At 43.6% G+C, this 18,260-nt stretch overlaps 1 protein-coding gene across 1 annotated transcript in view; it reads right to left on the reverse strand.

Annotated features, from left to right (window-relative positions):
• The window catches only part of RESF1 (retroelement silencing factor 1), a 36,475-nt gene extending 29,834 nt beyond the window's left edge, over positions 1-6,641 (reverse strand). Inside the window, exons 1-3 of the mRNA XM_071817230.1 lie at positions 6,477-6,641; positions 5,509-5,647; positions 2,692-2,770 (exon numbers count right to left, since the gene is read on the reverse strand). The gene's annotated coding sequence lies outside the window, so the exon portion shown is untranslated. The remainder of the gene's footprint in view (positions 1-2,691; positions 2,771-5,508; positions 5,648-6,476) is intronic.
• Between the last annotated feature and the right edge of the window lie 11,619 nt (positions 6,642-18,260).

Genomic DNA, 18,260 nt, shown 5'->3' on the forward strand with positions numbered 1-18,260 from the left:
GTCTGGGTGCCAACAACTGGAAAAGGACTGGAAAGGTCAGCATCTGGAGAGACCATGAGGTGTGCAGGAGGTCCAAGCACCAGTAACTACAGGGACCTAATTGTGTTTCTATTTTGCCATCGTGGATTTATACCAATGTGTGTGGGTCTGCAAGTTCGATTTCAGGCTGAACTAGCCAGAGCAGAAGGAAAACCCAAAAGATTAAGAGAAGCTGCTAAATTAATGTATACTCTGATTATATTACAAAATATGTACCCATCATTAACCAATTGACATGAGATAAATGCTTCTAAGCACCTGCAAAACAAGGGGATATTTTTCAAGTTTTAGATCCTTCTGCATGACAAGAGGGAAGCAGAAGATTAATTAATACATTGTTTAGAAGCAGAGTGCTTAGCCTATGTTTGACTAGTAATTAATAGATGTGTTGTAAGAAACTAATCAATTATAACTAACTTTATCAATTATTTCTTGGTATAGATATTTTATGTTAAAATTTTCAACTTATTTCCACTTATGGAGGATGATCCTCAGCACTGTTAAGAAAAGAATACCTGCTTAACAGTATAATTGACTCTGCTGTTAAGTTTATTTCTTCATTTCGAAGACACTAAATCAACAACAGACCAGTAGCAAAGTCCATGACCCAATGCTCCTGTACTCATGTGTCAATTATGTACACAAAATTGGTCAATAAAATTACTAACTTAAAAATTCTGGTCAATTTTCTCCAATGTATAAGATAACGGTTCATAACTCTCATGGGTGTCTTGTAATACGGAGACTTCTGCACACTACACTACCCAGAATTGTTTAACACCCTTCAGATAGTGCTAAAATTTTGTTTCCTGTAGCAGGCAGTTAATAACAACTTGAAGAATTACCATTATATTATTCAATTTTAAAACTTATTCAGACATAGCACAACCGAAAAATAAAAAAAGAAAAAGCACTCCTTGACACTGCAACTGATCCACAGTCCTATAGCTATAGAACCACACCCAGCAACACTGCTGCAAGAGTAATGGGAATTGCAGTCACAGCCAAAATGGCAGCAGGAAAGAGGCCATTCTTCTCACCAGGAATAAGATAACACAGATAAACGCAATGTCACATACCAATAACTGGAAGTGGTAGATACAGAGGAATCTGATTTTGTCATAAGTAGCATCTAAACTGAGCTCAAACAAATTATTCTGAAAACTAAAAAGTGAATTTTCTTTAAGCACCATGGACTCCAGGCATTTGGAAGAGCCATGTTTCATGAGTTTTAAAGTTCTAGTTCTCCACAATATCAAGCAATGTACCAACATCAGCAAAAGAGACATCGCTGTTCAGAACAAAATGAAATCTTCAAGGTAGTATTTGATTCCTTGATGGTATTAACCAAGCCTTTATTGCTTGCATTCCTCAAGGGAAAAAGTAAGTTCGCTTTTGACTAATAGTCATAAGCATGAGAAAGCAATTTTTAACTCACAAGCAGAATATTTGCAGTGGATTGCATACATTCTACATGTTGGATCAACATAATTTATTCCATTATTTGCTCAACTTGGATATACAGAATGATTATAAGCAATGAACAAAATAAAGTCAAAACTAACAAACCCACAACTAGATGTAACATCAAATTCAAAGCTCCAGTTGCTGTTGGTGACCATTCAAGATCATAAACATGCACAGCCATTGCTGACATGGACAAGTACTGTCTCAGCATGTTCGTCAGCGTCTAATGAAAAATGCCTGAGGAATTAAGGCACATATCACAGGTTTCAGAGGAACTCCCTTCACACATTAGCAGTTTGAACTCTGCCTGCTAGTTAGGATCCAAAAGTAGCTGTTGCATATAATTTTTCCAACTCACATAAGTACCTCCTTGTTCAGAGGAGGCCCACGAAGACTTTCAGAGGCTGGAACAATTCTCCTATGATGACAAGTTGAGAGAGTTGGGATTGTTCAGCCTGGAGAGACCTTATAGCAGCCTTCCAGTACACTGGCTGAAGTGCAAATCAAGAAGTTAATTGAATTTCAGTCACAGAGAACAATAATCTTTCACCAGCACATACTCAAAGAGCTCTTTGACATTTTATGGAGACCGTTTATACCATTAATAACACATATTACTAACTTCAAGATTGTGGAGTGTTTTCTCAAAAAAGTACAGCTGTGATAATGCCTCTCTCCTCCACTGATCTACCAAGTTTCCTATACACTGTTACATTAACACTTCCACTCATTAAATTGTCCTTCCTTGCAATTCCTCCAAGTATGAAATTCAAATGCTTTCTTTACATTTTCACTGCCCTTTGCCGTTTCAAAACTGCTGAGAACTTACAACTCTCATGTTTAAGCAGAGACATACATAATAGTCAGAAAGATCCTAGTAGTGCTTATCAATCAAATGAATGAAAAAGAAAAAAACATTCTCTGTTAGCAATGGAAAAGTAGTAGAACCATTTGAAAAACTGTGGTTGTAACAGTATTAACTATAGAATAGAAATACTTTGAGTGGCAAAGACGGGTTGAAAAGTTTACATTTTCCCCGAGCCCATTTCCACCACCGCCCCGCTCCCCCCCGCACTGACATCTTCAGTTGCACTGATGCTGCTACTTGTGGTGCTTCAGGATGAACCAGACTACAGATAATAAAATAGCTTCTATATTTTCAATTTAAAAAAAAAAATCACTTACTTCAGCAATCTTGTGTGTCCCTTCAAATAGATGTGTAGCACCCACTGGAAGAGCAGGAGCTCCTTACCAGTCTTTGCTCCTAGAAGAGACAAACAATAGTCATTAAGCTGCAAGTGCTACTATTACAGAAGCAGCAATAACCTGTACGAACAACATCACTGGACAAGTGTCCCTGATTACTAATAATACAGCAGAACATCCCCTGGCAGATTTTGAAATCCATTTTGCTGTGAAGCAACAGCTTCCTTTCATTAGTGCCCAGAATCAGCTCATAAAGGCAAAGAATAACAATCACCTAACAGTAACAACCAAACAACCAAAATGTATGTTTTCACCATTTTTCCTTGTGTGTGTATTGTGGGTTTTTTCCCCCTCCTCCTCTTAAGAGCCACCAGCAGGCTCTATGGTTTCTCACAAGCCTTCACAGTCAGGCTCAGTAAAGTATGAGCTGCTATAGGAATTAAGATAGTCAAGTTGCACCTTCTTGAACTTCTGTCCCTTTCTTTGCTGTCTTCAGCCTTGCCTCCCCTTAACTCCTTTTATATGAGGGGGTGGTGAGTACTCATCTCCCTCCTGTGCCAGTTTGTTTGTAGGAAACAATTATTTTGCAAATATAATAGGCCCAGGCAGGATCTCTCAGCAAAGCATATTTTAATAACGATTTTGCAAGACCGGGTGTTCTACCTAAAGGTAGGCACACCTAATAGGGCAAAAAGCCCCTGCTTGTATCTCCCCAAAATCCCAGCCACAATTTCCCTCCCCTGTTCCCCATTGGTTGGGTACTTCAGGGTTTACAGACTATGCTGACGCACACAATACCCTTCCCCTTATCAATCTATTTAAGATACGGATGCCTGGTACTTTGACTACTCTTCCCCCTAATCTAACTTATCAATACAGGTATTGGTATATATACAGGTGTCAGTACATATTCTGAGAAGAGACTGTGTATTACATTAAGAATTCATAGTCCGATGTCCTTCAGTCCTTTCCCCTTAAATTAGCTCGTAAATACAGCTATCGGTATGTATAGAGGTGTCAGTACATATTCCGGGAAGAGACTGTGTATTACATTAAGAATTCAGAGTCTCTCGGTCCTTCGACCCTGCTGGGGTCAGGCACCAGGTCCTCAGTTATGTAAAAACAACAGTTCTTCGTTAAATGTTCCTTACATGTTGATTATTAGTGATCAACAAAGAGAAGAAAGGTTCAACATCAAAATAACAGGTTAATTATTGCATTAATACCAGGAGAAGCCAGAAACACTGTGACGAAAGCCACACATCTCCAACCCGCTGACATGCTGCTCCCGTTTGCAGCAAACGGAGCTGAGCAAGCACCATACATACAGGTTTTGAGAAACCACTTCCCTTGTTTGCAACCCACAGCCAAAAGCCAACAGACCCAGGTAGTGGCTCCAAAGGTCATACTAGCCATCTCAGCTGGTCTGTTATGGGCAAACGTCCTGGCAAGAAGACTGCCTGAGGAACACATCCCCTCACCTGGTCAAGTGCACCATCATGCCTCTACTCCATCAGAGTAAGCAACTAAGCAAATACAACAGGCCCCTTTTCCTAAAAAAAAAAAAAAAAAAAAAAAAAGGGAGAGGGGGAGCAAACAAAAGAGCTGGGAAACATTCTTTTGTGTAATTTTTAGAAACAGATATAAAAATATTCTAGTACTCTAACATGTTTGCCTGCAGAACCCATGCAAGCTACATAACTTGCTGCCTTTTAAAAAGCCACCGTCGAAGGACAGCCTCCTACAGATCTGAATATTTTTACTTATCTACAACTATTTTTGTTGAATAGTAGGAAGGGGGGAGTGAAAAAGCATCTGTGATTTAAGTAGAAAGCAGAACCAAGATGACAAAAAGTTTTTCTAAACACATAGCAGAATAATGAACTGGAGAAACACTTTTAGTTATTATTAAGCTGGAAACCAAAACAATGCATAACTGATATGATATGAAGCATGCTGTAATGTGTTTCTCTGCCACAACATCAGACAATACAGTATTTCCTGAAACAAAAATATTGTTTAAGCTTGAATTATGATGAGGGCTTCATCCTTTAACTCACCACCCAAATCACTGCAGCGAGACAGAACTAACAGCTCCTGACAGACACCTTCAGAACTAGCTCAGCACATTGGCTAAGGCTTTGCTTTGAGACTCAGGAGAACTTTGATACTGGCACTGCTATCGAGAGTGAAGGATTTAATTTTGTGGACAATAATATAAAAGTGATCATTAACACAAGCCTGCTCTCTCTGCCAGGAATGTCTACCTAAACGTTTTGGGACAGTAGCTGATTAATTCAAGGAAATCAGGTGATAAGAGCCCAGTTAAAGAGCTTTTGATGTTTTGCTCCCATCATTCTCAGGTACACGAGCTAAAAAATATTTACTAAGAGTCAAGATGCACTGGGTTTGTTTTGTTCCATTTTTAAGTCGTCCCAGGAGGCTAGTTAAGAGAGCAGGGAAAGGCTCAATGTTACCACAGAGCTCCTAGAAAGAGTTGAGTCAACTTCGTAACAACTTCTAGGAAAACAACCTCCAGCATTCCTATGGGTTTCCGAAGCACACCCAGAGGTGGGAAAACCCACTCACATGCTAGCTAATAACTCTAGCTTTCACCTATACCAAGGGTGTATGAAGCACACTTCCCAGAGCATACAAAGGAAGTTGATAAAGAAGTGTTGATAGGGTACTTGCCTTTTTTCTCACCTTTCCATCTGCCTTTGTAGATGGAATAAGCTAGCTAATCCTTTCAACTGCATTACTCAGACAACTCAAAGCAGAAATAGAAACCCATACCTCCTGAAACCTTCTTTTTTTTTTTAGTTATATAAACAGGTTTGCCGGTTCAACCACAATATTCAACTGCAGGTGTCCCTCTTACACAAGGCCGAGTATCAGCTCCTTACCGCAGACCTTGTGATGCCCACCTGAAAGACTGAAACAAAACAAAAAAGAAAAAAAAAAAAAAACACACGGGCAAACACCGGATTTCCATCACAGAGCTTAAATACGAGAGACTCAAAACACCTGGTCTTCCCCACAACTCTGAAATCTACTACTTTTTTTTTTATTATTTCTAATAATATCTTTCAGACTTAGCGCCCTAGATTGCCACAGCCTATGGAGAAAGACAGTAAATTAAGCGCCTGCTGAAAGTGATCGGGGCGGGGGATGTCCCTGGAGACAAACAGTTGGGCCAGAAAGCGCGCCTGCAGATCTCATTTTGCCTGCTCGGCCGCTCGCTGGACGCTTAATTGATGTTAACTGGCTCTGCGACAGGAGCATCTCCCCACACACAGACCTGCCTGCCGCCCGCCGCGCGTCGTCTGCCTGACCCCTTCCCCACCACCTATCCCGGCCCAGCGCCGCCCATGCCCGCCAGGACGGGCCCGCCTGCGCAGCCCTAAGAGACCCGCGGCCGCACCGGGAAACCGCCGTGGCCCTGCAGGGCCCTCGCCTGCCGGCGGCCCCGGCCGGCTCCGCCCGCGGCCTCCCTCGCTACCGCGGGGAGGAGCAGGGAAGAGCCTCACCGGCCCGGCCCAGGGAAACGGCTCCACCACCCACCCCGATCGCCGCCGCAGGCGCGGCGCGGCCTTTCCCAGCGGGCCGACTGCTTCCTCCCCGCCCGCTCGGGGGCTCGGGGAGCGCCTCTCCGCAATCACCGGGTCTCCGGCCCCACGGGCTGAGGAAGGCACGGTCCCCGCCGCGGGTCCTTCCCCCGCCGCCGCCCGCTCCCCTTCCCTCATCTCCCGGTCCGTCCTCACCAAGCCCGGCGCGGCCGCTCGGCGGGTCGCTCCGCGCGCAGAGGCGGAGCCAGCAGCCGTTAGCGGCCCTGAGAGCCCGAAAGGAGCCGGCACCACCGGTGCTACCGAATCGCCGGCGGGCAGGGGCAGCGGGGGGAGCGCCAAGGCCCGCCCCGGGGCGGGACCCCCCACGGGGCGGGGAGCGGAGGGGAGGCAGGGCCGCTGGGGCCAGTGACTGCCGCTCTGCTCAGGCCCGGTCGGGCCGTGCGGGGGCCGCTGGGGCTGAGGGCCGGAGCCGGGCAGCCCGCGCCAGCCCGGCCGGAGGCGGCGCGCAAGCAGCGGTGCGCTGTTTAAACGCTGCGGCCGGACGATGCCGCCGAGTTCGGCAAGCGGGAGCAGAAGTTTGCCCGCGGTGTCGCCGGGTCGCTGACGGGCAGCCGTGCGGCGCGATCAGTTTGGCTTTCGGTTTCTCAAACCCCTCCAGACCGAGCTCCTCCTCCCCGCCTGCCTTCTCAGGCCCCTAGGGAGGTCCCGCAGCTCCCAGCTTCGGGCACATCACAATTTCTAAGAAAAATACAGTAGGTCTTTCATCCCCCACCGTGAGCTGAGGATCAGCTGGGACTTACATGGCAGCCTACAATTAGGGGAACTGGGGACTAGTAAATATAAAGGCTCTATAGTAAAAAATAGCTAAAAGGAGGAAAAAATATATAATTTAAAGTGCAGAGAAGATATATGTAAGCAGTAAGGTACTTGCCGATAAATTTCACATCACAAAATTTCCAGAGGGCTATTGAAGAGAAACTGCCAAATTACTGTGATTAAGCTATAAGAGATGTACCCATGATTCACTGATTGACGTGATAAAAGCTTTCTGACGACCTGCAAAAAGGGGATATTTTTCAAGTTTTAGATCCTCCTGCATGACAAGAGGGAGACAGAAGATTAAGTAATACATTGTTTAGAAGCAGTGTGCTTAGCTTATATTTAACTAATAATAGATGTAAGTAAGAAACTAAACAATAACTAACATCATCAATTATTTCTTAGTATAGATGTATGTAAAAATTTTCAAAAATTGTAATGCATATGTAATAATCATGTGAATATAAGCAACACAAGAGCATGCAGTCATTGAAGCACTTATGGAGTGTTCCCCAGCATTTGTTCCTCAGCGCTGATAAAATAAAGAATGCCACTTAACAGAATAATTGACTCTGCTGTTAAGTTTATTTCTTTGTTTCACTGCAATCGGTTTAAAAGGTCCAAGTTTAAATTTTAAACAGGTGGCAAGCCTATACTGAATAGATCTTACCTTAAGTTGTGTTTTCTGGGTAGCAGTCAGGGGAACAAAGCTCTTATATAACCGTATAGTCAGGGAAAGTCATTTTCACTGAGCTTTATAAATGACCCGACTCTGCTTGTTAGCAATCAGAACACATTACCACGGGCATAGTTATATGCGGTGCTTTATTCCAGCACTGGGAAACCAGGAGTTCGCACCCAAAGCTGGCTCCAATGGTCAGTTTAAGTTACACAGTATTTATACAGTCCGTTCGCATACATATTCATATATTCATTAGGATACCTAACAGTTACTCAACATTGATTGGAACATCGATTGCAACACCTTGGAACTACTTTGATCATGCACAGTGTCCTCTGGTGGTCTTTTAGGTGGTCTTCAGGATGAAGTAAGTAGTCTTCATCGCTTCTGTCCTTCTAACCTTTGGGTACTGCACATGCGTACTACTTCTATAGTTATATAATTGCTGACTTGCTCAATCTCCAGAGATACTGTATATACTTCTTCTCATTCTAGGCATATTTGGCCTAAGATAAAAGCTAGGTTGATAAGATAAGAGCATACTCAAATCCCATATTAGGTGAAACACGATATGCTTGAACATCCTTTCAGGGACAGTTTGCAAAACTGATTCATCTTTTCGGGAACATTTTGTGAAACTGATTCTCTTACTAACATGCTCACTCACATGAGCATCAGTGTTAGCAAACGAGATACATAACCACGCACGTAGTTATATGCGGTGCTTTATTTCAGCGCTGGGAAACCAGGGGTTCACACCCAAAGCTGGTTCCAACAACTGATTCAAACTACACTACATTTATACAACTTGGTCACATACATATTCATTACAATTCTTGACAACCATTAGCATATTCCACCCCTGTTCTAACGCAAGCTATCTGTTTAAGCGATGCTAAGTAACATTCGCATGTTTATCAGTTATTTCTCAGTTACCTGTTTTAAAAGAATATGTCATAAATCTACATCAATTTTAAGAATAGGCTATGGTTACTAAGTACAAAGATTCTATGGTTGAATGCACATCCTATGGATACAGCCTGTAAAACTTCAAGATAAGGTAAGAACCTTGGATACAGCATCTTGGATACAGTTTACAAAAACAAAACCGAATATAACTTACAAAAACTAGTTCAACTATAACATCAGGATCTGTGTCTCCAAAGAGGCCGCTATGACATGTAGGATGAGGGACTGGCACGTGACAGGAGACATGGCATCTGCTGAATCTTCTCTGTATGTCCCAAGTTCCCCTTCATTGCTAAGGAGAAACTGCTTTTGGATTTGGCTTGTATATATGTAGTACTTTTTAGAGCCAACAAGGTATGTGATCTTTTGCCTCAGTGTCAGTCTTAGGAAATGCTGCTGAGTCAATGCTGTGCTTTTGTTTTCACTTTCTAGTTACCTTCTGGCTCCAGGCCAGTTCTCACCCAACTCTACAGTGACAGGCAGGTTCCTTTAAAGATGCATGATAGAGTGAGAACTGGCCACAAGTTTGTAGTTATAACTAAAGGCTTATTTTTATATAAATATTTTAGCAATCAGGGTAGCTCATTGTTACAGAGAAATTCTAGCAATTGGCATAGCTTTCCAATTACCTAAAATTTCAGTTAACGAGATTTTTGGTCACCTGAACATTCTCTCCAAATTGGGTCAAATTCTTAATAATCAGCACACAATACAATAATCATAATCTAGACTCTGACTTTTAGAAGTACATGACTTGCTTCTGGGGGGGGCTTACAAAATCAAATTAGGCAGGTGATAAACTCAAAACACACTTTATTCTAACCAAAATTGTTTAGCAGAAAACCAGCTAGAAATGAGGCTTATCAAAACCATTCAACACTCTGACAATGTGATTATAATGAACAAAGCTTATCCACAGGACACGATTTTAAAACAGCTGCTGGCTCAACAACCAGCATTCTGGCTAGAATGGGATATTATCTGTTATTTGACAGTGACTGATTCCTAATGTGCTGAGAATGCGGTTATAACTTTCGATAATTAGTTTGATAATTTGCCCCACCTAACCCCAGTAATTACTCCACATAACATTAGTAAACCACAAGTCCAGGATGTATGAAGAATTAATACTGCATAGCTGACTTAAGAATTGTTAAGTTATAGAAATGAGGATCCAAAATGTGCACAATCACTGACACATAAAGTGAGGGCTCTCAACCTTGAGGAGTTTCCTTGGGCACCATCCCAACTCAAGGGGAGAGTCCCTGACTGCAGACCTGCTGCTCTGAGGAGGACCAACTCAAATGGGGGTCTCTAGTGGGGCTCCATTTATAGCCTAGTCAATTCTGATCTGTTGTCGTATTTGGTCAGTAGTCTAGAGACCTTTCTTGAGCGAGGCATTTCATTAGCTAAGGACCCCGCCTGTCAACCAAAGTATGTGACCATACTCACCACGCATGGTCTACTGGTCAAGAAGTTTCTGATGTTGTAGAAGGGGAGGAAGGAGTACACCTGTCACACCCACTTAGTGCTCAAAGGAAGAAAAACAATGGACACTCATTCTCCAGCCGATGGTGAGGGTGCTGGAGTTCCCTGTGCCTACATCACACTGGGAAACACAAAGGCCTTAGCAGTCCAGCTGCTGTTTAGTCTACCTCAAAACCATTTGGATAAGCTGATCTTTATATACGTCTCAGTTTGGGAGTTTGGTCTTTACAACATCCGTAAATTAGTAGATTCTGAAGAGGCTGCCAGAAAATCAATATTTTGAATTTTGGCTGCCGAAGACAGCACAGTCAGAAATGTCTGCATTCTATTATTCTATGATCTTTATCTCTTCCTGTCCAGTTCATACTCCCTACCTGATGTTGCTCTGGCTTTGACCTAATGGTGCTGCTCCCAGTACACATCAGGCCTTCATATGAGCTGTGTGTTAGACAAAATCTGAGCAAGAGTTGAGTGATCAGTGTTATGGTTCAGCCCCAGTCAGCAACTAGGACCACACAGCCACTCACTCAGTCCTTCCTCCCCCAGTGGAATGAGGAGGCAAATCATAAATTAAAAAAAAAAAAAAAAATTGTCCTTTGGGATAAAAACAGTTTAACAGGACTGCAAAGGGAAGAGATAATAATAATAATAACAAAAGAATGTACAAAGTGAGGAATACACAATGCAATCACTCACCACTCCGAAACCAATGACTAGCCCACTCCCAAACACATATTTCTGCCCCTGCCAGCTCCCCTGCTTTATATACTGAGCGTGTTATCATATGATACCAAATATCTCTTTGGCTAGTTTGTGTCAGCTGTCCTAGCTGTATCCCCTCACAAGTTCCAATGAAAATTAACTCTATCCCAGCCAAACCCAGGACAAGCAGTCACAGGAGGCATCCCTGACCTCTGGGGGACCACAGGTTTTGCTCTCCAGAATATCTCATGTGCTGGTATGCTTCACTGTTCCATAATGGGCGTCACCATGTCCTGACACAATCCTGTACCAGGTGTCAGGAGTGGGGGATACCAGTCCCATGGCTTCAGTTTCTTGCTATCTTGTTATTATGAAATCTTATTATGCTGTCTTATGAAACCATGCATAGCTTGTGTTGTGATCCAGGTGAACCACCAACCTTAGGTAACAAAGCTTCATCTACATTTTATTCAAAACAACCTCAACATTTCTCTTACAAATTTCTATGGTCCCACATGCAAGAGGAAGTCCAAAAATAGCCAGAGGCAACAAACCACAGTGGGGGAAATTGGACCATGTGCCACAACAGGACAGGAACCAAACTCCCAGCACAACACAAATGCATTTAGCATTTCTCGTGGTGAGACAAAGACGAACTTGCTGGCTAAGCACATTTAGAAGATTACTGATTTAACATCTGGAAGGCAACAGGATAAGCAGTGTAACAATGCTGCACCTAAGAAAGCTGCAGGATGATGGTGCAGTGACCAAGTATCTCTGATTATCTCTGGGCTGGTTATACAAACTGTGATTTGCCAGGGACGATTAGTAAGTAATCTAAAGGATATAAGGAAGGGGCCACAGGTCACAGAAGCTAGAAACAAAAATAATAATAAAAAAGCATTAAAAGGCTACTCAGAGACTCAGAGACTGAGGTGGCACCAGCAACAGAGAATCAGCATTGAAGGCCCCACCATCTCATAGCATACTTGTGGACAAAATGACCAGCACACAGCTAGACAAGTCTACAATACATTGGGTGAGCAATTGGGTATCAGGTCAGGCTCAAGGAGTTATAGTAAATGGGGTTACATCAAGCTGGTGGCCAGTCACCAGTATGGTCCCACATGGCTCAATTTGAGAGCCAGTGCTCTACAATGTTTTTATAAATTATTTGAATGCAGGAGTCTAATGTACATTAAGTTTGTCGCTGATACTAAATTAGGAGGAGCTGTGGACTCCCTTGAGGGTAGAAAGGCCTTATAGAGAGATCTGGAGAGACTTGAGAGCTTGGCCAATCACCAACCTTGTGAAATTTAACAAGGGCAAGTGCCAGATTCTCCAACTGAGACAGGGTAATCCTGGCTATACATACAGACTGAGGGATGGGAGACTGGCAAGCAGCCCTGTGGAAAGAGATCTGAGGCTTTGGGTTGATGTCAAGTTGAACATGAGCCAGCAGTGTGCCCTGGCAGCAACGAGGGCCAACCGTGTCCTGGGTACATCCAGCACAGCATTGCCAGCCAAGTGAGGGAAGTGATTGTCCAAGTCTGCTCCACACTGGTGTGGCCTCAGCTGGAGCACTGGATGCAGTGCTGCAGCATAAGAAGGACATCAAATTATCAGAGGGTGTCTGGAGGAGAGGGATGAAGATGGTGAAAGGCCTTGAGGGCAAGACTTCCAAAGAGTGGCTGAGGTCACTTCATTTGTCCAGCTTGGAGAAGAGAAGGCTGAGGGCTGACCTCATGGCAGTCTACACCTTCTTCATGGGGGGCAGCAGAAGGGCAGATGCTGATCTCCTCTCTCTGGTGACCAGGAGCAGGACACAGGAAATGGAATGAAGCTGCATCAAGGGAAGTTCAGGTTGGACACCAGGAAAAGGTCTTTCACTGAGAGGGTAGTCTGTCACTGGAACAAGCTCCCCAGGGAAGTGGTCATGGCACTGAGCGCATCAAGAGTTCAAGGAGTGTCTAGATGACACTGCTTATCACATAGTTTAACTTTAGGTAGTTCTGCAAGGAGCAGGGAGTTGGACTTGATGATCCTTATGGGTCTCTTCCAACTTGAGATATTTCATGATTCTGTGATTTATGTGATCTGAAAATCAATTGCTACAGAGATGAATATCCTTCTCCTCAGTATACCAGACAGGTTTCATGAGCCCAAGAGATGTAATGCAAATGAGGAATTCAAACTTGTGTTTTTATTAAGACAGGCTCAATATCGTGCTATGTGTCTAATTACCCTTGCACAACATACAAACACACTCACAAGCACTTCACAACTTCCCATTACAGCAGAGAGATCAGGAGTCTCTTGCAGCAGGTGGTCTTCAGGTGTTTATTGTGTATGGGTTTTCTTGTTGCCCAAGACTATGGTTTCTTTACTACTCAGAGATTAATCTTTTGGACATCCTTGCAAGCTACAAGAGCATGCCTCCCAACCTAGTGCCATTTGTGTGGCACCCCGTCCCCTTTCTCCACTGTCAGGTGTGGCCTCTTCTTGGTTGAGAGCTGCGTATACTGTGCAAATAGGAGCTGCCTATACTGAGGTGTGACGAGCAGGATGATGCAAACAGGAACTGGGTGTAATGAGCCTTGGTGAGTGCCACAGCTGAACTACAGACAGTAGAGCACTCCGAAAAATTGAGTCAAGGATAAAGTGAAATCACTCTGTTTAGAAAGCATATAATGTAAATGAAACATAACCACCATGAATTAAGTGTTGGAAGGTAGTGCCAGGATGCAAGCCTGCTCTACTTGAAGGCTGATACAGTCCAGCAATTATATAAGTTACATTGGACTGGGCCGAAATTGTCTAGGTAACAGTGTTGGAAACACCAGGTTGAGAAGTAGGAGCAGCAGAATTAAGGTCAATGAGGGAGAAGTAATATGGGGAGTGTTGTTTATTTAGGGAGGAGGGAGGAATCTGGGCAGAGACCAGTGGAATGTGTAGGGACAGTGAAAAGGTGATCTCAGGGAAAGAGAAAATTGATTGTTAGGTATGATATGATGTAAAGAACAAAGAAGGGTGGAATCTTTTGGCACTAGGACTGTGAATGCTTATTGATGGTGGTATTAAAAAATTGAGATACCATGGACTGAACACATCCTGGTTTCAATTTCCATTCTGTCCTGGGGTCTCACACCCATTTTAATCTCAATCCATAGCATGTCTTGTTCATGTGTTTCAGCTTACCTAGATGTCTGGATTCCATTAAAGTTGCTCTGTGTTATATTGATTTTTAACAAGATTGAGTCTGAATAAAATCTTCAGGTCAGGTTACTATTATCTTTAGTCTACACAGAGTTCATTTTCTTCCAATCAAGTACCTCCATTAGTAACAGTGTTGTTCCCAGCATCTTGAAACACAAACAATGTTACTGACCCATTGCTCTGACTTTCCATAATTCTTAGAGTAGTGAAGGGAAACACACTCGTTATTTCCATGATCGTCACCAATAACAAGCAGAAAATTATTTTCACTGAAAGAAGCAGCGTTTCGCTTGTTGTGGAGATGCTGTCAAACTGCATCAATTTTTTATTACCCTGATCCATTTCATGGACCTGAGGTCGCTAGCAGCCATAAGTGTCCCTGCCCAGCTATGGCTCAAGACCCCATTTCATAGCCCTCCCAGGGTTGTCAATCTCTGCTTCAGTGACACCATGGCAGGGCCAGTCTCCAGTTCCCCACAGTCCTGCCTGGCCATGGGCCCCACTGAGTTGCGTCGACCCTCTGCGTCAACATCCTGGTCCAGCCTTGGCCCATCTCCAGGGCCTGGCCATCCTGGCACTGTGTCTGTCCCTGGTTCCCCCGACTGGGCCTGACCCTGACTCACATCCATGGGCTGATGTCCCAGTAGTGCCCATCTGTCCAGTTCCTGAGCTGGGGTGGTGGGATAGCCCCAGCTGCCAGCCCTGCTCTGCTGCCCGTGGGAAAAGCAGACCATCAGGGCAGGTGTTCAGTTGAGGCTCAGCTCAGGGATGTCTCTGCCTCCACTTACATACTCTTTTCTTTTTGACAGCAGATTATGTATTACCGTTCTCACGTGGCTGTACATCAAACAATTCAATGTTGCAGTAATTAGAAGCTGGGGTCACTGTGAGCTGGTGATTATCAACAAGGCAGAACGTTCGCTTTGTGAACTGAGGCTAGATCATGCACACCAAGCCGTGTCCTTGACTCCTCTCCAGTTTTCTGAGTCTTCACTTTGCGATGAATAACATTGCTGTCTAAGGGATAAAAAACAGCAGAATATTCTTAGTAGTCCATACATTTGAACTGTGATGCACGTACTCATTTTTCATTATGGCATTTCATTGATTTGATACGACAGAGAACCCATTCTATTTATAGTCATAGATGGACCTTCACCTCTATCCTGCAAATTGTGTTCTGTCAACAATTTCAAATACAAAACTGTGTCTCCAAGCTCTGCATATATACATATTCAAAGGGGCACCTTCACTTCTATTGTTCCTATTCTTTCAATCTTCTACTTTATTTTCTCTTGTATCTCTGACCATTCCTGATGCATCTGAGTTATGCAGGTTAAAATATGCCCCTCAGAAGGATTTTCTAGTGAAGTTAAGGGCATAATGAACAGAATCTTCATTCCAGAAAAAGGGTTTGGAAGAACTAAATCACAGATGCTAATCAACTGGAGCTTCTTAAACCAGTCGAGATCATGCATAACTGGTAATGTCCTTCCCACTCATATTCACTGTCTTCTGTAATGCCACTGTAATGTTTTGATTTTCATGCACCATGTGTGCACTTTAGGATGTCTGAAGATCACTTGCAACCTTTGCTTCATCCTCAGACCTTGGAGTCTAGTCGTGGTCAGTGAACCCTTGAAGCAAAGGCCTCCCAGCTGAGTCACTGACTTGTGGGGTATGTTCCTTCTTTCACTCATCCTGTTTCTCTAATGAGCTTTCACATGTCTGATCCACAAATGGTTCCCAGACTGACTCATTCATTTATCAATCTCTTTACATGGATCCTTATTTGACAGAACCTTCCCATCTCCTGAGTTACACCAACTTTTGGCTCAAGTAAATATCCAGAATCGTATTTCCTGCACACAATAACCTGAATCTCAAACCACCCATCGTTTTATCACCTCATGATCTCTAAAATCACTTGCAGGTCTGCATGCTGGGATTACCTGTCCAGAAGTTTGTCCCCATGGGTGTTCAGGGCTGCACATCCAATGCACCATCTTCCACATAACTTTGGACTTCCAGCAGTGAACAAAATTTTGCTTGTGCTGAAATAATGCCTCCATGCTTCAAAGCCTTCTACCCATAGGGTATACTTTCACAGTGGTTGAGTGTTCATGTTTTGGTCCTTCATTACTAAGGGCATGTGTCACGGAGGCACCCCGAGGCTAGTTTAAGGGACAACAGGGTCCAAAACAACTTTTATTAAACCAGTGAGAAACAGGGTTTTAGCACTCCAAAAGTGACTTAAATATAGGTTCGGGTATCAGTTGAGGAAAATTATTAAGGGGCAGCAACTAATAAAACAGGCGGTCCACAGAGTGCATGCACGTGGCTTCACCCAAAACAATGCCGGAACCACCCCTGAGTCCCAGAGGAGTACACACTTGCCTGAACACGGTGCGGGATTATTCTTAAAGAGATACAGGTAAAGCGTACGCTCGTGATTCCGCGAGGGTAAATTTATAATACACTCGCAATTCTGCGAGGAAATAAAGTGACACTCGCGATTGTGCGAGGAAATAATTTAAAGTACGCGTGCAAATGTGCACGGAATATAAATACACTCGCGATTGTGTGAGGAAATAAAGTTATACGTGCTTGTATTAAGCACGGGAAGTTACACGTGCATATGTGCACAGAAAGGATAAATATACTGGCAATCTTTCAAGAAGTTTTACTCACACACGTGGCGGCAAGGCAAGCGGAGTCTCCATCCCGGGGAGGGGGCTCTCGGCGGCAGCATCTTCAGCTCGTGCTCCGAGAGACCCGCGACAATGGGCCCAGTCTTGACGAGAGAGTCCCGTTTTTATACTGGCTGATCAGACCTGACTGTAGGCATTCTAGAAGCTTCTCTGCACCCCCACACCGTGTGTGGGGTGCCCCTGAAGCCTCCAAACATCCCCCACACTGGTCACAGGTGCCCAGCGGCTCACTGGCACCTCGGCACTCCCTTCTCCTAATGGCCCTGGCCAGGGTGCTCTGGGCCAAACAAAAGAAGCTGTTAGCCTCAAGTAGCAGAGAGAGAGGGAGATGTGCCTACTCCCTCCATACTGAATGAGGGGGGAGGAGAGAGGGGGGTTTGCATTCTGCCACAGCATGGTATCACAAACTGAAGAGAATCAGATTAAAACTCATACCAGTATGAGTTTTATATGCCATATGCCATAATTAGATAGATATTAAGGACAAGCGGCTGAAAAATGTGTTGTATGCATGTATTATTTTACCATTCATGTATAAAGTGAATTTTGAAGGTTGCTTGAACAGGAAAGTATCTAGTCATTAACCCTTGTAGAAGGCCATATTGGAATGTGCTGAGACTATTAGGACTCTACACCCGGCTATCACTATCAAGATGCTATATGTTAAAGTGTGTTAAGCTACATCAGAGAAACATGAGCTATGATACCATGGAATTATATCTTGATAGATGTAAAACTCATGGAGTCACAAATGGAAATGCTGTCAGGAAACTATATCTTGAGAGTGTTACCTTGTAGCCCAGGCGAAGTGATGTTGCTATTGCTGATACACAGGCCGGAGGCTGTGATCTAGTTTTGTACTGCTTCAAGGCTGGGATTTGTCAACAGTTGCTTAGTCTGGGCTTGCCTTCCCTGCCTGGGGCTTTGCTTTAGCTTTTTAATTTGTAACAGCAGTTGCCTAACACTCAGAATACCTATAATACAACCTAACTTGTTTTAACTTTAGTTAGCTTTGTGCAATTGCGTGCTATACTGTTGTAGTAGTTCGTATGTATTTCTGTAAGTAGAGTTAGTGAAAATAGGTCATTATTCTGTGTCAAGAGAACTGTCTGTGATCTAGAAGTGTAGAGGAGTACAAGTACAGGATGATAGCAGAGTCCTTGAAAGTGCAGGCACCAGATGATACTGGAGGCCTCAGGGTTATAAACAAATCACCAGCAGTCAGTTATGTGTCACTGAAGGAATGCAGCCTTGGGAGCTGGATAAAAAACAGGTTTTAAGGATAACAAAGAGAACAAAGAGCAAGTATCCAACATACTGTAGACACAACCACAGATAGTTAACTTTGTTATAATAAGGAATTGTGAAGCAATAAAGAAAGAGGAAGATGCA

The sequence above is a fragment of the Patagioenas fasciata genome, chromosome 1 (assembly GCF_037038585.1).
Source record: "Patagioenas fasciata isolate bPatFas1 chromosome 1, bPatFas1.hap1, whole genome shotgun sequence".
Taxonomy (NCBI): domain Eukaryota; kingdom Metazoa; phylum Chordata; class Aves; order Columbiformes; family Columbidae; genus Patagioenas; species Patagioenas fasciata.